Genomic DNA, 20416 nt, shown 5'->3' with positions numbered 1-20416 from the left:
TCAAGGTGTTTAGTGCTTCAGAGTTCCACTATATTTCATGGTGACCCATGATAAAGAATAAAGGAACAACTTGTAACATCAGTATGAAGCGTGGACTCGTTTTGTGACCAGCGGTAGTTACACCTTTTACAAAGATCCCAAAATTCTATTACTGGGTCATAAACCGGACCAGATGCAGCATGCTGTACACAAATTAATCCAGCATATTGCATCCTTTGCTAAAATATACATTGCTTCGCAATGGGAGCAATAAGACCTACATTACTCTGCTATTTTAGCAAAAATAGGTTAAAAAAAATGATCTATGAAAAATGAATGGTAGGATCCAGGACACTATGCATCATTTTGAAAAGGTCTGGAAACTTTGGAGAGATTATAGGGGAGGTACAAACACGTAGAGATGGCCTAAACTGTTCGCCCTGGTGGGTAGTTCACGTGAACCTCAGCTTTTCGTGTCGAGCTGCGAACACATAGTGGGTTCAACCCGCCTCCTATACCTCGTCATTGGGCTAAACTTTGACCCTCTACATCACAGTCAGCAGACACATGGCAGCCAATCAGGCTGCACTCACCTATGGACCCTCCCCCCCCCCCTATAAAAACGCAGCAGCATCAGCCATGTTCTCAGTCTCTGTCTGCTGCTGTAGTGAGAGGAAGGGAGAGACATTGGTGGAGATAGGGAAATCAATCGTTAGTTAGGCTATTGATAGCTTGCTCCTCGCTGAAATCTGTTGCTGAAAGCACCACAAAAAAGCTTTTTTGAGGGCTAATATTCTTCTGATGTGTTTTTTTTTGTGTGACACTGCATAGATACAGCCCTGTCTGTCGCAGCTGCTGGCCCTTGCTGTACTGTGCCAGCACACTGTATTATACCAGTGCATATCTTTCCACTGTATTTGTGATTGAACTTACTATACCATAGCTCTCTTTGTGGATGACATTGCATAGGTACAGCCCACAGACAGTTTCCTGCTGGCACTTGTAGTCCGCCACTGTCTTCCAGCTCACTGTGTTATACCAGTGCATATGTTTCCACTGTATTTGGGATTGAACTTACTATACCATAGCTCTCTTAGTGGGTGACACTGCATAGGCACAGCCCACAGACAGTTCCCTGCTGGCATTTGTAGTCTGTCACTGTCTGCCAGCACACTGTATTATCCAATATAATACAGTGTATAATATTATAATTATGTATAACACTTTATGCCCCCAATTTGGGAATGCAATGTAATTTCTGCCCTTTAGGGATTATAACCCTACTCTGAGTCAAATACGTAATTTTCCCAGGGACTTTTGGCATGTTTCCCATTCCGGCATGCCCCCCTGCAGGTGTTAGACCCCTTGAACTTTTCCATCACTATTGTGGCCAGAAATAATCCCTGTATGTTTTAAAATTCGCCTGCCCATTGAAATCTATGGCGGTTCGCTCGGTTTGCTCGAACTCAAGCTTTTGCGGAAATTCGCGTTCGCGATTTGCGAACCCAAAATCTAAAGTTAGGGCCATCGCTACACACATGAACCATATACTGAATATATTATACTATTTTTGAGGCATGAGTACTTCAGTCTGCTTATTATTATTGCATTCCCTGCCTCTCAATTCTATGTTGGCTTTGCTGGCATTGTCCTTTGCCCATTACCTTGTTGTGATATCTACTACACCCCAAATTTGTGTGCCTAAAGTGTTTCTGCTCTTTGTACTATTAAGTGATATTGTAACCTGATGTTCTCCTGTTTAGCTCAGTTTGAGATGTATTTGAGATTGCTGTATAAACTGATTATTGTAATGAACCTTATGCTTGCTTATCAATAAAGCACCCTTTGAACACTAAAAAAAAGTCAACGTGATATAGAGTGCTGTTAAGAATCTTCAAACAAATTGCCTTGTGCATAAATAACAACCTAAAAACACAGTAAAACATCTATTATACCTGCTGAGAAATTATGAGGTCCGATTGGGAATAAGTAAAGCATAAAGTGCATACAATAAAGTGCAGAAATGCAATAATGAAGAGTGGATTACCAACAGACCAACTCCGGGAGAGAGACGGTGAGACAGCCTTATGTGCTTGCAGCTTCAGCTGCTTCCAATGGAGACTAACTTGCTCAAAAACCGGAACCACTCAAAATCCGAAACCATGCACAAGAAGTGAGTACATTCAGTGTCAGACTGGGAGGTGGAAAAACTGAGGAAATCCAGCTGCTGCTAAGCAGCAGAAGCCATGCGTTATAACTCCCAATAGAAACCAGTAGCTAGTTTTCACTGTGAGCAGCAACACAGGGTTTCTGCTGCTTTGCCAGCAAGTGCATTTCCTCAACGTAATGATCTGCTCTGCTGTCTGCACAGGCAGGCAGCTTTTTGACCATTTTTCAGGTCTGCATGCAGCAGGTACCTGGAAAGGAGACCTGGGCCCATATGCAATTCCCTTTTTCTCCTCAGTTTTCTCCTAGGAGATAATTTTTCATCTTCTAATTAAAATAACTTTTTAGCACTTTTCAACTGAAAAAGTACTGAAAAGTAGATGAAAAAGTACTATCAAAATAATTTTGAGTATTTTCTTGCTTTCTGGTGGCCTAAAATGCATTTTATTGGCATGTTTAAAAATTTCACCTAGGAGAAAACTCAGGGGAAAAAGTTAATTGCATATGGGCCCTGATTTCACTCTACAAGTTTTAGACTTGCTGATCTGGGGAGGGATTTGCATTCACTCATCTGGTTATTGATAGCTCTGCCTCTCTTGAAGGCTTGCAGTATAAATGCCATTTCCTCCTAGAATTCCCTGCTGGTCATAAAGGTTTGGTTCTGCTGGACTTACCTTGAGTTTCAGCCCCTCTGCTAATTGTTTGCTAAATATTGTCTTAGAGTAGTTATCCTTTGGAGTGCACTAGCATTCCTTCTAGCGCAGTCAGGTTGTTTATTATCTGTATTGCCTAGTTTTGTCTTATCTGTTGGGATTGCACTTTCTCCAACAGCGGCTGACAGTGAATCGCACTGTCTGTTTGGATCGCATTCGCCCTAGTGGTAGAGGTGGTGGATCTTTCTGTATTCTGTCTTGGAGTGTAAGACAGGGCAGCGGTTGCTACTGGTTGCTCCATCTCTCTGTCTGTTGGGATTGCATTCGCCCTAGCCGTAGAGGTGGTGGATCTCTCGGTACTCTGTCTTGGAGTGTAGCCAGAGCAGCGGTTGCTACTGGTTACTCCTTCAGTCTGTCTTGTGTGAGGCAACCGATTAACAAGCGTTTGCGTTATTTGTTTGTCGCCATTTTATTGTGTTTCATTTGTTAGTCAGGGTTGTTAGGCTTTGTCGCTGTTGCGCTTAACGTCCGGTGGCCGTGCCTTGCACGCGCTTTGTCGCTATTGCGCTTAACGTGTGGTGACCGTGTGTAGCTAGTCCTGTCTGTTCCTTCGTGTTGGATTACAGTTTGTTAGTTGATTTTGTCTTTATTCTTCCTATGATCGGTCTTTACTCAGTCTGGTGTCTCTATTAGCAATCGCCATTCTTGCGATTGCTTTCTCACTTGGTCTTCGCTGTTGTATGCCAACCATCACTGGGTGGCGACTAGATTGGTGGACATACATACATTCTGTCTCTGTGCTCACTCTCTCTCTCGAGATGCTATCTTGCTCTGTATTGCTTCAATTTGTACAATTTCTATCTGCCATCTGTGGCTGTGCAGAGGGTTTATTCCTCTGCACTCCACAGCTCCATCTGCTGGTTGGAATTCCTCTCTACAGGTGCATTTGCCCCAAAGCTGGGTTCCCTTTCCAAGCGCTTGTGGAGGGTTTCCGCAGTGTCAGCGCACATGTTGTGCGCTGACCTTGGAGATAATTCCACAATCGTTACACTCAGCTTTTCCACCTCCCAGTCCAACACTGAGTACATTGGGCTCTATTCACAATGACTTATCACATGCGGTAATGTAGTAAGTGAAAAATACCAACCAAAATATCTCCTTTGTGTAATTCTCATTTTTTTTTCACCCTAAGCTACGAAAATTGTGAGGTAAAAGTGTGGTAAAAAATGAGTCATTTTTCTCCAGTTTGAGATTCTCAATTGAATAAATGTGCGTATATTTGGTGTTAATTAAGGATTTTTATCACCTACAAATGGCCGGTGATCATTTTCACTTCTCTGCTGGTGAAGTCTTAGATGGAGCCTTTTGAACTATGTTTGCTCGAGTTCAAGTCGATTGTACATAGAAGGAGGCAGAGAAGAGCATCTAATCTTAAGGCGCACTTTCACACCTTGTACAGTCTTTTAGATGATTTTATAGATGCCAAGAAGGAAATTCCTCACTGCTCTAAAAGATAAGCAACATCATAATACCCTTTAAAAAAACATTTCTTTGTTACAGCTGGTACAAATCCTGCAATAAAGCTCCAGTATGTGTACTTCTTGTTTTAATGGAAGCAGACACAGGGTTAACATCCTGTGTTTACAAATTAGCTGCTCTGCTGAGGCAGCCAGCTGGCACAGCTGAGAGCTGAGATTACAGTTGTGATTATTCACAGATAAGGGGGAATTAGGCTAAACTCTCTAAACTCTCTATATACATACAGGGTGCATTTCTATATGTTGTCCTTCTGTCCTGCGCAAGAGTTAAAGTCCCACTTTAAATGTGACAGGCTATCCTGGGTCGTCTCTGTGTAATGAGTGGCAAGCATATGGGCTACGTGCACTTCCTTCATTCCCTCGGTTACAAAAAGGCCCTTCCTTCTCTCGGCTTCAACAAGGCGGCACCGTCTACATCACCCACACTGCAATTTTTCTTCACCTTTTTAGCTGCCCATAGGAAAATCCCCTTTTTGCAACTTCACCCTGGGTCAAGGGGATATTCCCCTCATCTCTTGGAGACCAGTTTTGGTCATGTGGGTGTTGTAGGCAGGGATGCCTTGTTAAAGCGGAGGGAAGGTAGGGCTACAGAGGCCAGCTATGAGAGGCTGATTTCCAATATGGTACCCACTGGCCACAACTGAAAGGAGCATGAGATAAACATTGGAAAATCCTCATGTCAGATCCCAAAGAGTAGGCGGCACTGATAGCAGTAGGCTAGACCTGCTCAAACTCTAGTATTATGGCCAGGAATGGTGACCATTGATTTTAACTGGAAGGTCCTGTGTTTATCCAATAAAAAGCAGTAGTGTGTCTGTGTGTTTATCGGGTGGGTTGGTTGATAGATTTGGTTAATGCATAGGCCTTGGCAATACCTCCATCAGATGCCTCCTCCTGCTGCTACACAACACTAGCCCAACACTGTCTTTTGTAGGTTTAGATAGGATTTAGTTTTTTAATAGGTCATTGTGCAAACCATTTAAAGGACTTACGAGGCAAAAAAACAAAGTACAGTACCTGTATCAAATTTGAATCCACGGAGGATGCCATCTGCGCCCTCCGTGTAGTTCCACCAGGTCCCCGTCGTCTAAACGCCCCCCCCCCCCGTGCCGGTTCCCGACCCCACAGCCCGGGTCGGGCTCTCATGCCTCATGTAAAATAGCCGCCGGAGCTTGCCGCGGCTGCGCAGTCTGCATAGATGCGAGTGTGGCTGCGCAGCTCTACGGCTCCTCCCACAGCATCCTCGCTACAGGCTGTCTCTTGTGCTTGGATTGGGGGGGGGGGCCCTAGAGCTGCGCAGCCGCACTTGCGTCTATGCGGACTGCGAAGCCGTGGCAAGCTCCGGTGGCCATTTTACATGAGGCATGAGAGCCCGACCCGGGCTGTGGAGTCAGGAGCTGGCCCGAGGGACGATTACACAGCGGGGACCCGGCGGAACTGCACGGAGGGCGCGGATGGCGTCCTCCGTGGATTCAAATTTAATACAGGTACTGAACTTTTTTTTCCGCCTCGTAAGTCCTTTAAGGACTGCAGAATTAGCCCTGTTAGCTCTATGTTGGGCATCAGGGACCTAATGAATACCACTATATGTGCAGGTAGTAGACTTTAATGCTCATTCCCCACTGAGACCTGCCTCAGATTGGTGCCTACAGCTCTCCCCTTGTCTTGGAATGCCTCTGCTTGCTGTGAATGATAAAGCCAGTAAGCCTTGTGATACATGGAAGAGGGGAGCACAGGTGCTGATCCGAGGTCTGAGCAGGGCCAACGCTACCATAGGGGCAACTTAGGGAATTGCCCCAGAGCCCTAGAGTGCTGCCTGCTAGTTCCCCAACTTTATTTTGGTCCCCAGGGCCCTTGGAGTGTAGAGGCCCTCCTGTGCAAGGTGGTATGTGCTCTTCCACACGTATGTCTGTAGCTCTGTGCACTCTTATTTTAATCTCACGGACACCACTCCTACGTGACCTGGTATGGCATGCTATATGTAATAACATGCACAGGGTCACAGAGTGGAGGCACCCCTACAAAACGAAGATCAGAGTACACAGAACCACAGACATATGGAGGAGCATGTGCCGGCCAAAACAGGTGAGCTGTGCAGCGGCCCGAAGGTTCAAAATGAAGACCTGATGGGCTGTTGGACGATTTTATTTTGTGTGGGGGCCCCATTGTACCTAGAACCAGCCCTGCATCTCAGTGAGCGTAGTATTGTTATTATTATTATTATTTTGTATTTGTACAGCGCAGATATCTTCTGCAGAGCTTTACAAAGTATATATAGTCACTAACTGTACCTCAGAGGAGCTCACAATCTATTCCCTACCATACTATGGCCTCGATTCATTAAAGGGTGCTAAGTGTTAGCACACCAGTGAAGAGGCACTTAGGACGCGAAAACGGGCACTTCATGCGCTAATATGCGTGCAAGTGTTTGTGCGAGCAAACTGCGCGGTGCGCCAATAACGTCTCAAGACTGCGCACTAAAGGTCGCACCGGTCGTGTGCAAAATAGCCTGAAAAGCTATTTTGCACGCGAACGGTGCAACCTTTCGCGCGCACCGGTGTGACGTTATCGGCGCATCGCTAAACTTTGCACGCGATCACTAACAGCTTTGGACGTGCAAACTACTTAGCACTCTAGTTTGCACATCCAAAGCCTTAAGACATGTTAACTATGTTAGCACCGGTTAGTGAATTGAAGCCCATATGTCCAATGTAGTCTAGGGCCAATGTATGTTTTTGGGATGTGAGAGGAAACTGAAGTGCCTGGAGGAACCCATACAGACACGAGGAGAACATACAAACTCTGTGCAGACAGTGGCTGGGATTCAAACCAGGGACCCAGCACTACTATGAAAGTACTATCCACTATGCCACTGCGCTGACAGTTAATTTAATGGTGAGATACACCACACTCTACCAATAGGCTATATATACCCTATGGGTATATATAGTGTCAAAATTGGAAAAGGGAAGATCACCCATATAAACAGCATTACTCCATGTTTCCCAAAAATATATATTAACAAAACATAATAACATAACATGATCAACAAATTAACAATTTAACAAAACAATTCCTCCATCTGCAATCCAATGAAAATACACAATCATGTGATTGTGTATTTTCATTGATTACATATAGAGGATTTTTTTAAATAATAAGCTCTAGCAGTGATCCTGCCTTCCTCAGCACCCTTACTGACCTTTCCCTCCCCCAGCAGCCACAGTGACCTCCCCAGGAACACACGCTGACCTATCGATTCCCCAGCACCCACAGTGACCTTTCCATCCCCTAGCCGAACCCCTCCTGTCCCCAACAGCCCCCCCCCCACCCCAGCAGCACCTACAGTGACCTCTCCTATTGCCACCACCCACAGTGACATCTCCCAACACCCAGCATCCACAGGGACTTCTCCCTCCCCCAGCACCCACACTGACCTCTCCCTCCCACAGTACCTACACTAACCCCTCACCGCCCCCAGCACCCACAGTATTCTTCCCTTTCTCCAGTTACCACACTGACTGTTCACAATCTGCACCCAAACATGGTCTGTACCCACATGGCACCCAGTACATACCCATTATGTGCACCTAGCACCCTTCCATGGCCTGCACCTAAATAACACCCAGTGCCCACCCATGGTCTGAACCCATATGAAACCCAATACTCTCACATGGCACACATCCAGACCCCACATTGCACTCACTACTTACTCATGTCCTGCCCACTGGACCTACTTGCACCCAGTATCCCTGTACCAGTTAGCACTCAAATGAAACCCACTAACTTTTAGCACCATCTGCTACTCATTTAGCACAGAGTACTGCTTAGCACCCACTGCAAATTAACAGCCAATATGACTTGGCATCCACTTCAACCTCTCAATAACTGGACCTTAGTAACCACTGCGGCTTGACACAGACTGTACTTTGGCACCCCAGCACCCACTGCAACTTAGCACGAACTGGACTGTTGCATCTAACTACCCACGCAATCTGGAGACCGACTGCACCTTAGCACTTAATACAATTTTGGTCCTACTTAAGAAGATTGGGTGCTGATCAAAAGGGACAGAATGATAGGTTAGTCTGTGCCTACATTAGGCTCCTCTGTGCCCATTCTAATAGTGGAAAAAGGAAGGCAGGGGGGCTAAGACTGCCAAATACTGCTTTTTGGAGAAGGGGTATTAAATTCACAATTTAGCAAGACTAAGTGAGTGAGTGAGTGATTGATCGATCGATTGATTGATTGATTGATTGATTGGGGCCGTTTTTCAAATATGTGCATCACACCCTACATGGCCTAGTTTGGTTACCATTATAGTATGTTGCATTTGTAATGGAAATCCTTTGACACTACACCATCAACACAGCAGTGAAAAGTAAGAGGCTTTGTTTATTGTTGCCTTGTTAAGGGTTCATAGTATATTACCTGAGACTGAGCTGAGGTCACTTTCATAAACTTCAACAAATATGTATTTCTTGCACTACGATTGTAGTCAGTAACCGCAAATTTGGCAGCATTTACAACATCTGTAGAATCAGGATCACAATCTGTCTTTCCATTAATTACTTGCCCGTTGGCACTGGCAGATGAGAAACAAAGTCCAGCAATGATGCACAGGCAGAAGACAACAGCCATGATGTCACCTGTGAGAAATTCATAAAAAAAAGTAAAAGCATTAGCAGGAAGTGTTTCATCTCCCTCCACCATATATATATATATATATATATATATATATTATATATATATATATATATATATATATATATATATATATATATATATATATATATATATATATATTATATATATATATAATATATATATATATATATATATATTTCCTAATGTCAATCGCAATCATGGGTTCAACACTATTAGAATACATTGGCCATGCATTTTTCAAATCGCTGGCGATTGTCGACAACCCAAAAACACCACCTTATTCGCTCTAGTGTGCCCCAGCTCTTAGTGTGTATAGATAGAAAGTATGTCTGTACAGTGGCGTAGCGAGACATGGGGCCCCATAGCGAATTTCTTTGTGAGGCTAAATATCTAGGCACACTTGAGCAATGCTACCTGCCCCTACCCTATTAGTGTGAGTTGATTGGTCAATTTACATTCTCATGCAATGCACATATAGACCATGAGCACTGAGACAAAGTCAGAGGGTGGAGCAACAAATCAAAGAAAATAGTGAACATATCAAGTACCATCTGGGCCCCCTCTTCTCCTGGGCCCCATAGCAGTTGCTATGGCTGCTATGGCTATTGCTACGCCCCTGTAGTCTGTATATTTGTGTGTGTGATCACCTCTTCCCACTCCCGCTTACAAGACTTCTCTCGATCCTCTCCCCTCCTCTGAAACATTCTCCCTCAACACATCCGCCACTCACCCACACTTACTATTTTTAGGCGCAATCTGAAAACTCACCTCTTCAGGCAAGCATACTCTCCTACCTAGGACCCCGCCCACTAACCACCATTTCTACCACTCAACACACAGCTTCCCTTTACCTACTGTCCTATACCTTAAACCTTTAGACTGTAATGCCTTTTGGCCAGGGCTCTCTTCCCATTTTGCCTCACAATGCTGTGTTATGGGTGTACATACCTCCCACCACCTGTGTAAAAATATGTAGTTAATTTGTTCACTGCATTAGCTGTTATACCCACTTGTCTTGTAACAACAGTTGTATTGTATACTTTGTATTGTTATACCTTGTATGCTATTGTACACTGCCACGGAAGATGCTGGCGCTATATAAATCAATAATAATGATAATTATGTATATGTGTATGTGTAAGTATAAATGGAAAATGTGTGTGATAGAAAGCGTGTGTATAAATGAACAAGTGGTAGTGTGTAGAGATGGAAAGTATGTGTTTACTATATATATATGTGGATGAGGAGAAATCTGGAATTCTTAACAATTTCTTAGGGGACAGAGATTATTTTATAGTTATATTTTTGTAAGTTAGTACTTACTAGCTGCAGCTTATCTTCTGCCTCTGAATGCAGTTTGGCTATGTCTGTCTTGCCTTTTATTGTACAATGCAGTAATATAGCAGATGATGACTCATCGACCAACCTGTTATACTACCCATCCTGTTATTCCATTCCTGCTCACTGAAGTGCAGTACCAGATTAGTGATATCCAAACAGCATATCAGGATCAATTAGCATAACAGACGACAGGTTAAATGTGCCAAAATCAGCTTAGAAAACACAGAGGAAACTAGAAGCAGCAATTGAGCCAATAAAGTGGAATTTTTTTGAGGCGAGGTCATGGCTGTTTCTTTAGTTTTGGTGTTATGCAATGTATGTTTCACACATATCCCAGCCCAAATTCAAACCACTGATCCATTTACCAGAGGTTTAGTTATGGTTTTCAGTGCCTGGGGACAAATACAATTTTTGCGCCCATCTGGACAAAATGGGCGTGGACACCCATCAGAATCTGGGCGTGGTCATGGATGGAGATAGATGGACAAATGCTGTTTAGATAGCCACATGTGCCCCCTTCCCACATAGATAGCCAGATGTGCCCCCCTTCCCCCATTTAGATAGCCAGATGTGCCCTCTTTAACCACTTTCCTGCTCGGGTATAGAATATCTACGCCCCATTAAACTTCACTTCCGCGCCTGAGGTGTAGATATACGTACTCCCGCCACCACCGCCGCTGTCCACGATCCCGCTCGCTCCTGCGCTCGTTCACATCTCCACCAGCTCGCCCAGAGACCAATGAATGGGAATTCATTGATCTAAGTCCCTGAAGCAATGATCGGCGGCGTCTATGAGAAGCCGCATGATCATTGTGAAAAAAATTTTTTCCCATCCACAGTACACTTCCTGTAAACGTACATATTACGCTTACAGGATGCATCTTCTGGCCAAATATTAAAATTACATCAACACACATTTTTTTTTTTACATTACAAGCATTTTTTTTTACATCTAAAATTAATTATTTCCCTCCCACACTCTCCCCAAGGTAATCAAACATTACAAAAAAAAAATGACAATAAAAACAAATACATAAATAGTTATCTTAGGGACTGAATTTTTTTAATATGTGTGTCAAGAGGGTATATTACTGTTATTTTTAAAATTCTGGGCATGTAAATAGTGACGGCCGCAAAACTGAAAAAAATGCACCTTTATTTCCAAATAAAATATTGGTGCGAGACATTGTGATAGGGACATAATTTAAATGGTGTAATACTGGGACAAATGGGCAAATAAATTATGTGGATTTTAATTACGGTAGCATGCATTATTAAAAAAAACTATAATGGCCGAAAACTGAAAAATAAGGATTTTTTTTTACAATTGTTTTCTTATTTCCCCATTAAAAACATTTAGAATAAAATAATTATTGGCATAATGTACCACCAAAGAAAGTCTAATTGGTGGTGAAAAAAAACAAGATATAGTTCATTTCATTGTGATAAGTAGTGATAAAGTTATGGGAGAATGAATGGAAGGAGAGCTGAAAGGTGAAAATTGCTCTGGTGCTCGAGGGGTAAAACCCTCTCAGTTGTGAAGTCACGTGGATAAATAGTCAGATTGAGCAGCATAGTGGCGTACTGGTTAGCATTCTTGCCTTGCAGTGCTGGGTCCACGGTTTGATTCCCAGCCAGGTCAACATCTGCAAGGAGTTTGTATGTTCCCCCCTTGTCTGTGTGGGGTTTCCCCGGGCACTCTGGTTTCCTCCCACATCCCAAAAACCTACAGATAAGGTAATTGGCTTCCCCCTGAAATTGGCCCTAGACTATGAAACATGCACTACATGATACGTATATAACTATGGTAGGGACTAGATTGTGAGCCCCTCTGAAGGACATTTAGTTATGAGACAATATACTCTGTACAATGCTGAGTAATATGTTGGAGCTATATAAATACTTAAATAAATAAATGTGCCCTCCTTTAGGTAGCCAAATGTGCCCCCCTTCCTCCTGTTTATATAGGCAGATGTGCCCCCTTCCTCCTGTTTATATAGGCAGATGTGCCCCCTTCCTGCTGTTTATATAGGCAGATGTGCCCCCTTCCTCCTGTTTATATAGGCAGATGTGCCCCCTTACTCCTGTTTATATAGACAGATGTGCCCCCTTCCTCCTGTTTATATAGACAGATGCGTCCTTTTTTTCTGCTGTAATGCTTCTGCACTCCTCTGCAGAGGGAGGGAGAGAAGAAGAGGCACTTCGGGCAGCCGGCAAGCTGCCTCTCATGTGTGTGGGGGTGCAGCAGCTGAGGAAGGATGGTCGGAATTGCCGATTTCCGATTCCCCGGAAATTCCGCTTTCCTCCAATGCAGATTTCCGATGCCGCTGTATTCTGATGGTATTTAGCAGTATTCTGACGATATTCTGATTTCCACAGATTTCCGTTTTCCGCGGAAATTTTTCGATACCGCTTACCGCACTACAAATCCTCATTCTCTGATTGGCTGATTCATCCTGAGTCTTCTGATTGGCTCAAAATTACTGATTATCGGCATAGCGGAAATTTCTGTGACTTCCGACGAATTTCGCATTATGCACTCTAATTTCCACGTTACGCATTCCGATGCGGAAATGTGATTTCCGATCAGAAATGTGTACATCTCCGTTCTGCGGAATCTGAATAAGCATCCCTAGTGCTGAACGCCCTCACAGTGCTGCACCCAGGGACATATGTTCCCATTTGCCCACCCATAGCTACGCCTCTGTCAGTTACCGATGTATAGAGTTGGTGGTGTTTCTAGTGCCAGGTTGTTTTATGTCATTCTATGCCAGCACATTGACATTAGGCACAAGGGCTCTCATTCAAATTGTCAGACACTCCTTACTATATATAATACTATAATAGCCTTAAAGTGGACCTGAACTCTTGCGCAGGACAGAAGGAAAACATAGAGAAATGCACCCAGTATGTATTCAGAGAAGTTATTTCTTTCTTTTATTGCTCGGATGAAATATGCTAATTTTTTGAGATAGGAATTTTGGGTTTTCATGAGCTGTATGCCAAAATCATCAATATTAAAACAATAAAAGGCTTGAACTACTTCAGTTGTGTGTATTGGAATCTGAAATATATGAAAGTCTAATGTTTATCAGTACATTACAGAAAATAATGAACTTTATAACAATATGCTAATTTTTTTTAGAAGATCCTGTATATATATATATATATATATATATATATATATATATATATATATATACAGGTGGTCCTCGGCTTATCAAACACCATACAATATGGACTGGCGTCCCGGCGTGATGACATATTTGTGTGAGTCAGCACGGATCAACATGGAGACTCTGGTGAGCTTCAGAGCAGCGTGAAACTCTCAGTAAGGTGAACGATTACATACAAGGAACACAGGAAGTATTGAAAACCCAGGTAGCACAAATAGGGGGCAATGACAAAGCAAAGAGGGCACAGATGGTGGCACAAGGAGGGGCAGTGGAGACACAGAGGTGAGCACAGGTGACGTGAATGGGGGCAGAAGGGATCAAAACGGGCAACAGGTGGCACAAATGATGCAGAGTGAACACATGTGACACAAAGGGGGGTAGTGGGGGCACAGAGAAGGGCACAGGTGGTATTATAGGGGCAGTGGAGGAACAGTGGGGCACAGATGGTAGGTATATTGGGGCAGTAGTGGCACAGAGTGGGGCACAGGTGGCACAATGGGGGCTTTGAGGGCACAGATGACATAATGGGGGCAATGAAGGCACAGAAATGAGCAAAGGTGTCACAGAGGGAGGCAGAGAAGACACAAGGGGGAAACTTTTGTATTTTAAGAATAATTTTATATCCTCGTAGTAGAAAAGTATACCCATTCAAACTTTAGGGTATACTACAGTGCCATTCTCATTCGTTAACTGGGGTCTACCTGTATTCCTTTAAAATGTCATCCACTTCCCATTTCAAAATATTCAGCATCATCACTTAAACGATCAGAAATGGTATAATATATTACACTCATTATTAGCAGTGGCTGAATAGAGTACTGGTTAAGGGAACTGCCTTTCACATGGGAGACCAGGGTTCAAATCCTGGCTAGGGTCAGTATCTAATCAGTAAGGAGTTCAAGGCAAGACTCCCTAACACTGCAAGGTGGCCTCCTGAGCGCGTCCCAGTGGCTGCAGCTCTTGAGCGCTTTGAGTTCGACAGGAGAAAAGCGCTATATAAATGTTCGGATTATTATTATATTATTATTATTATTATTCTGAAAAAAAACGGTCACTTTTAAGTTTGTGTGTGTGTACAAAAAGTAGTATAAATGTATTACCCAGATCAATATCTCAAAAGTATCAAAAGATGTTCCAATGAATCCCACTATCAACTTTAGTTTGAAACATAATGTTTCCTTAAAGAGGACCTCCAGAGTGAAAATGAAAATACTACAGTAAATAGCTTTGTGTTTTTTCTCTGCGGAGAGAGAGGAGGCGGGGCCAGGCGCCGGGAGTCAGGTGATGCAGGGACTTCGGGACGGCATCGCAGGACAAGACTTCTCAGGTAAATATAACTTTCCTTTACTTGCAGGCTGCCGGATTTTCATTTTCACTCTGGAGGTCCTCTTTAGCATTAACTGGGCCCCTAGACTCTCTCCAGGCCATAGGCTGCTGTCTAGAATTGCCTAGTGTATGATCCAGTTCTTTCTGCCCATTAAGCTCGGAGAACTAGGAAGCTTTGTAGTTTTTAATAAAAGTAGAGTTAAATGTTACCTCTAGTAAAAAATTCCCTCACTCACTTTCTATTTTATTTTTATATTGCCTCATACACTCAGAGTGAAACTTAAAAATAGATATGCAAATATATTACATTTTTAATGTAAAACATTTCCATGGCGTTTCCTACTTACAGTTCAAAATATTCATGTACTTTTAAGGGGATTAGCATACATCAGCAAGTACAAGAGATAAGTGGAGCTGTGTAGGAGGTGGACGTATATAACAGGTTTAGTATCATCAACAAGTATTGTTAGATGTTCCACCTAAACTATGAAAGGAAAACAGGAAGGAACCTGACACCTTCTGCTGATGAGATATACGGGCAGGGCCGGCGCTTCCATAGAGGCCCAAGTCCCCAGATTCTGTAGGGGCCCCTAAGGTGTGAGTACACTCTGGATTTGTAAAGCAAAGGAGGAGGGGAATAATGGGGTCCCCAACAATGTTTTTGTGGACATATGATGGACACCTAATGATTTCATGTGGCAGGGAGTGTGGTGGGATGGGTCCTAGGAGTCAGATTGGAGGCTGTGTGGGGGGGGGGGGGGGAGACATTGCTAGGGGGGCCCCCAAGTTACTTTTGCCACGGAGTTCCATTGTAGCTAGAACTAGTGTTGGGCGAACAGTGTTCGCCACTGTTCGGGTTCTGCAGAACATCACCCTGTTCGGGTGATGTTCGAGTTCGGCCGAACACCTGACGGTGCTCGGCCAAACCGTTCGGCCACATGGCCGAACTAAGAGCGCATGACCGAACGTTCCCCGAACGTTCGGCTAGCGCTGTGATTGGCCGAACGGGTCACGTGGTTCGGACCCGAACGCGCTCTGATTGGCCGAACGGTCACGTGGTTCGGGTAAATAAATACCCGAACCACGTCATATCTCCGCCATTTGTCTGTGGGTTTAGCTTTGGGTAGGCAGGCAGGGTAGTTCGCGCTCCAGCCACGCTAGCCAGGGTCCCCCCTGTCATTGTGTCACTGCTGGGAACAGTAGTACACCGCTTGCTCAGCCACACTATATAGCATTCTGTTTACTGCCACTCTGTGTACCTCGCTCAGCCACACTATATAGCATTCTGTTTACTGCCACTCTGTGTCTGCTGGGAATAGTAGTACACCGCTTGCTCAGCCACACTATATAGCATTCTGTTTACTGCCACTCTGTGTACCTCGCTCAGCCACACTATATAGCATTCTGTTTACTGCCACTCTGTGTCTGCTGGGAATAGTGGTACACCGCTCGCTCAGCCACACTATATAGCATTCTGTTCACTGTTCTGTGTCTGTTTGGAATAGTGGTACACCGCTCGCTCAGCCACACTATATAGCATTCTGTTTACTGTTCTGTGTCTGCTGGGAATAGTGGTACACCGCTCGCTCAGCCACACTATATAGCATTCTGTTTACTGTTCTGTGTCTGCTGGGAATAGTGGTACACCGCTCGCTCAGCCACACTATATAGCATTCTGTTTACTGTTCTGTGTCTGCTGGGAACAGTAGTACACCGCTCGCTCAGCCAGAGTATATAGCATTGTGTTTACTGCCACTCTGTGTACACCGCTCAGCCAGACTATATACCATTGTTTACTGACACTCTGTGTACACCGCTCAGCCAGACTATATACCATTGTTTACTGACACTCTGTGTACACCGCTCAGCCAGACTATATACCATTGTTTACTGCCACTCTGATTCTGCTGGGAACAGTAGTACACCGCTCGCTCAGCCAGACTATATAGCATTGTGTTTACTGCCACTCTGTGTACACCGCTCAGCCAGACTATATACCATTGTTTACTGACACTCTGTGTACACCGCTCAGCCAGACTATATACCATTGTTTACTGCCACTCTGATTCTGCTGGGAACAGTAGTACACCGCTCGCTCAGCCAGACTATATAGCATTGTGTTTACTGCCACTCTGTGTACACCGCTCAGCCACACTATATAGCATTGCGTACTCTGCCAGTCAGTGTGTATATTGCTGGGATCAGTAATACTCCACTCACCGTCAACCACTATATGAGCTCAACATGAGTTCCCCAGAGACCTCCGCTGTGAGCAGCACTCCCAACAACAGCAACAGCCAACGCCCCACGCAAGCTATAACATCCACCCCAGCAGCCAGTGGTCAGCAGCAGCCCTCCCCGGAGGAGAACGTTGTGTCCATCAGTCCGTCGCCAGAGCGATTAATGAGGGCTGCCATTGAGGAGATGATGGGGCCTGATGTGGAGGAGGAGGTCTGGCTCAGGCCAGCATCCCAAGTTAATGTTGAGGACGATGAGGGGTCTGTGTCTGGGGATGTTGGGGTGGCAGAGGTGGTGGGTGGGTCAGACTCAGGAGAAGAGTTGTATGATGAGGATGATGATCGGGACCATCTGTATGTGCCTCAGAGTCCGACCCCGGAAAACATGTTGTATCGTGTGTTTAGGTACTAAAATCTGCGTTCCCTCCCAGTAGTGTTGGGCGAACAGTGTTTGCCACTGTTTGGGTTCTGCAGAACATCACCCTGTTCGGGGTGACTATATAGCAGACTATATAGCATTGTGTTTAATGCCACTCTGTGTACACGGCTCAGCCACACTATATAGCATTGTGTTTACTTCCACTCTGTGTCTGCTGGGAACAGTAGTACACCGCTCACCCGCCACTGTATAGCATTGTGCTCTGTGTCACTGCTGACAATAGTGGTACACCGCTCACCCACCACTGTATAGCATTTCTGTACTGCCACTGTACTGCTGCCAGTCAGCGTGTACTTTAAGGATAAGTGAAATGAGGAAGAAATCCGGTGAAAGAGGGAGGGGCAAGGGAAGAGGTGTTTCCCCTGACGGTTCACGTACAGGCCACAGGGGAGCACCCAAGAAAACCCACTCAATACTGCCCATGTTGTCCAGGACAACAACCCTCACAGATCCAAAAGAACAGGACCAGATAATTACTTGGATGACCTCTCAAGCGTCCAGCAGTGGGTTAAGCAGCACCAGCACATCACGCACGAGGTCCGAGTCCTCAGCCAGTTAAAGTCTGGGCTTTCTTTGAAGACTGCACTGAGGATGTTACCATGGCGATTTGCAAGGTGTGCAAGACCCGCCTGAGCAGGGGGAAAAGTTTTAACAACCTCTCCACCACCAGCATGAGCCGCCACATTCTATCCAAACATCCCACTCTGTGGGCAAACGCGGCAGGACAGGGTACCACCAGCAACACTGCCTCCCTTGGGTTCACCAGACTCACCACCAGACCCGCCTCAGCAGCAGCAGTAGCCCAGCCATTGCGTGGTTCACAACATTCACAAACATCAGACGATGCTGACACTGTCACTTTCCGGACTAGTGCTCTTGAGGTCTCCCAGTGTTCATCAAACACAACAACCAACAGCCCTTCGGTGTGCAGCGCTACGGTTGAGTTGTCTGTCTCTGAGATGTTTGAGCACAAGAGGAAATTGCCAGCAAATGACCCCCGGGCCGTGGCAGTAACAGCCAGCCAGCATAGCCAAGCTTCTGGCCTGCGAAATGCTGCCATATCGAGTGGTGGAGACAAACAGCTTCAAGGGCATGATGTCAGTGGCCATCCCACGTTACGTGGTTCCCAGCCGCTACCACTTTGCGCGCTCTGCAGTGCCTGAGTTGCATGAGCACGTGGTCAGCTAAATAACCCGAAGCTTGAAGAATGCCGTTGCCTGCAAGGTTCACCTCACCACTGACACCTGGACGAGTGCGTTCGGCCAGGGTCGATACATCTCCCTTACCGCGCACTGGGTGAACCTTGTGGAGCCTGGCAGCGATTCCTCACCTGCTACGGCGCGGGTGTTGCCCACGCCGCAAACAGCTGGATAACAACAGCAGCACCTACCTCTCTGACTCCTTCTCCTCCAACGCATCTCAAAGCTGTACCTCATCCGGAAATGCTAACCCAGCACCAGCAGCAGTAGGATCGTGGAAGCAGTGCAGCACAGCTGTTGGCATGCGTCAGCAAGCGTTGCTGAAGCTGATCTGCCTTGGGGATAAGCAGCACACAGGGGAGGAAATTTGGAGGGGAATAAAGGAACAGACGGATTTGTGGCTGGCACCGCTGGACCTGAAACCGGGCATGAAGCTAGACACCTGGCACGAACTGGCAATGTACGCAATAGAGGTGCTGGCTTGCCCGGCAGCCAGCGTTATGTCGGAACGCTGTTTCAGTGCTGCCGGAGGCATCATCACAGATCGGCGTATCCGCCTCTCCACAGAAAATGCAGACCGTCTGACTCAAATTAAAATGAATCAATCCTGGATTGGAAACGACTACGCAACACTCCTGGACCCCAACCAAGTAACATGACCGATGAACATCTGGGATGGTTTAGCGTTTCCGGTCCCTGTTTATTGAACCTCTCATCTGTATTACATTTATGACTGCATGGCGGCAAAAAGCATTGCTGCTATATCCGCACGCTTTTTGTCCTCATGCAAGGCCTGGGTTGTTGTGTCTCACAAAGCGTGGCCTTCTCCTCCTGCGCCTCCTCCTGTTCCATCACGTGTGCTGCTGCTGCTGCTGCTGCTGCTGGGTTACCGTTGCCGGTCCCTGTTTATGGAACCTCTTATCTTTATTACATTTATGACTACATGGCGGTACAAAGCATGCTATCCGCACGCTTTTTGTCCTCATGCAAGGCCTGGGTTGTTGTGTCTCACAAAGCGTGGCCTTCTCCTCCTGCGCCTCCTCCTGTTCCATCACGTGTGCTGCTGCTGCTGCTGCTGCTGCTGGGTTACCGTTGCCGGTCCCTGTTTATGGAACCTCTTATCTTTATTACATTTATGACTACATGGCGGTACAAAGCATGCTATCCGCACGCTTTTTGTCCTCATGCAAGGCCTGGGTTGTTGTGTCTCACAAAGCGTGGCCTTCTCCTCCTGCGCCACCCTCCTCCTGTTCCATCACGTGTGCTGCTGCTGGGTTAGCATTACCGGTCCCTTTTCCTGGAACCTCTTATATGTATTACATTTATGACTGCATGCCGACAAAAAGCATGTTACCTGTGCAAAGAAAACAGACATTTCCCGCATTTAAAAGACAGTTTTCCCTTTGAAACTTTAAAATCGATTTTCTCAAAAACTATAAGCTCTTTTTGCTAAATTTTTTTTCCTCTTGTACCCACTCCCAAGGTGCACATACCCTGTAAATTTGGGGTATGTAGCATGTAAGGAGGCTTTACAAACCACAAAAGTTCGGGTCCCCATTGACTTCCATTATGTTCGGAGTTCGGGTCGAACACCCGAACATCGCGGCCATGTTCGGCCTGTTCGGCCCGAACCCGAACATCTAGATGTTCGCCCAACACTAGGAGAACCGCCCCTGTACACGGGAGCTATGAGA

At 45.4% G+C, this 20416-nt stretch overlaps 1 long non-coding RNA gene across 1 annotated transcript in view; it reads right to left on the bottom strand.

Moving 5' to 3' along the window:
• LOC137570868 (uncharacterized) overlaps nt 1-10385 on the bottom strand; it is a 29703-nt gene extending 19318 nt beyond the window's left edge. The window contains exons 1-2 of the long non-coding RNA XR_011031214.1: nt 10328-10385; nt 8768-8985 (exon numbers count right to left, since the gene is read on the bottom strand). This is a non-coding gene — a long non-coding RNA (uncharacterized lncRNA). The remainder of the gene's footprint in view (nt 1-8767; nt 8986-10327) is intronic.
• Nucleotides 10386-20416: the final 10031 nt, after the last annotated feature.

This window comes from Hyperolius riggenbachi, chromosome 4 (genome assembly GCF_040937935.1).
Source record: "Hyperolius riggenbachi isolate aHypRig1 chromosome 4, aHypRig1.pri, whole genome shotgun sequence".
NCBI classification, from domain to species: domain Eukaryota; kingdom Metazoa; phylum Chordata; class Amphibia; order Anura; family Hyperoliidae; genus Hyperolius; species Hyperolius riggenbachi.
This window is presented reverse-complemented; position numbering and strand designations above follow the sequence as displayed.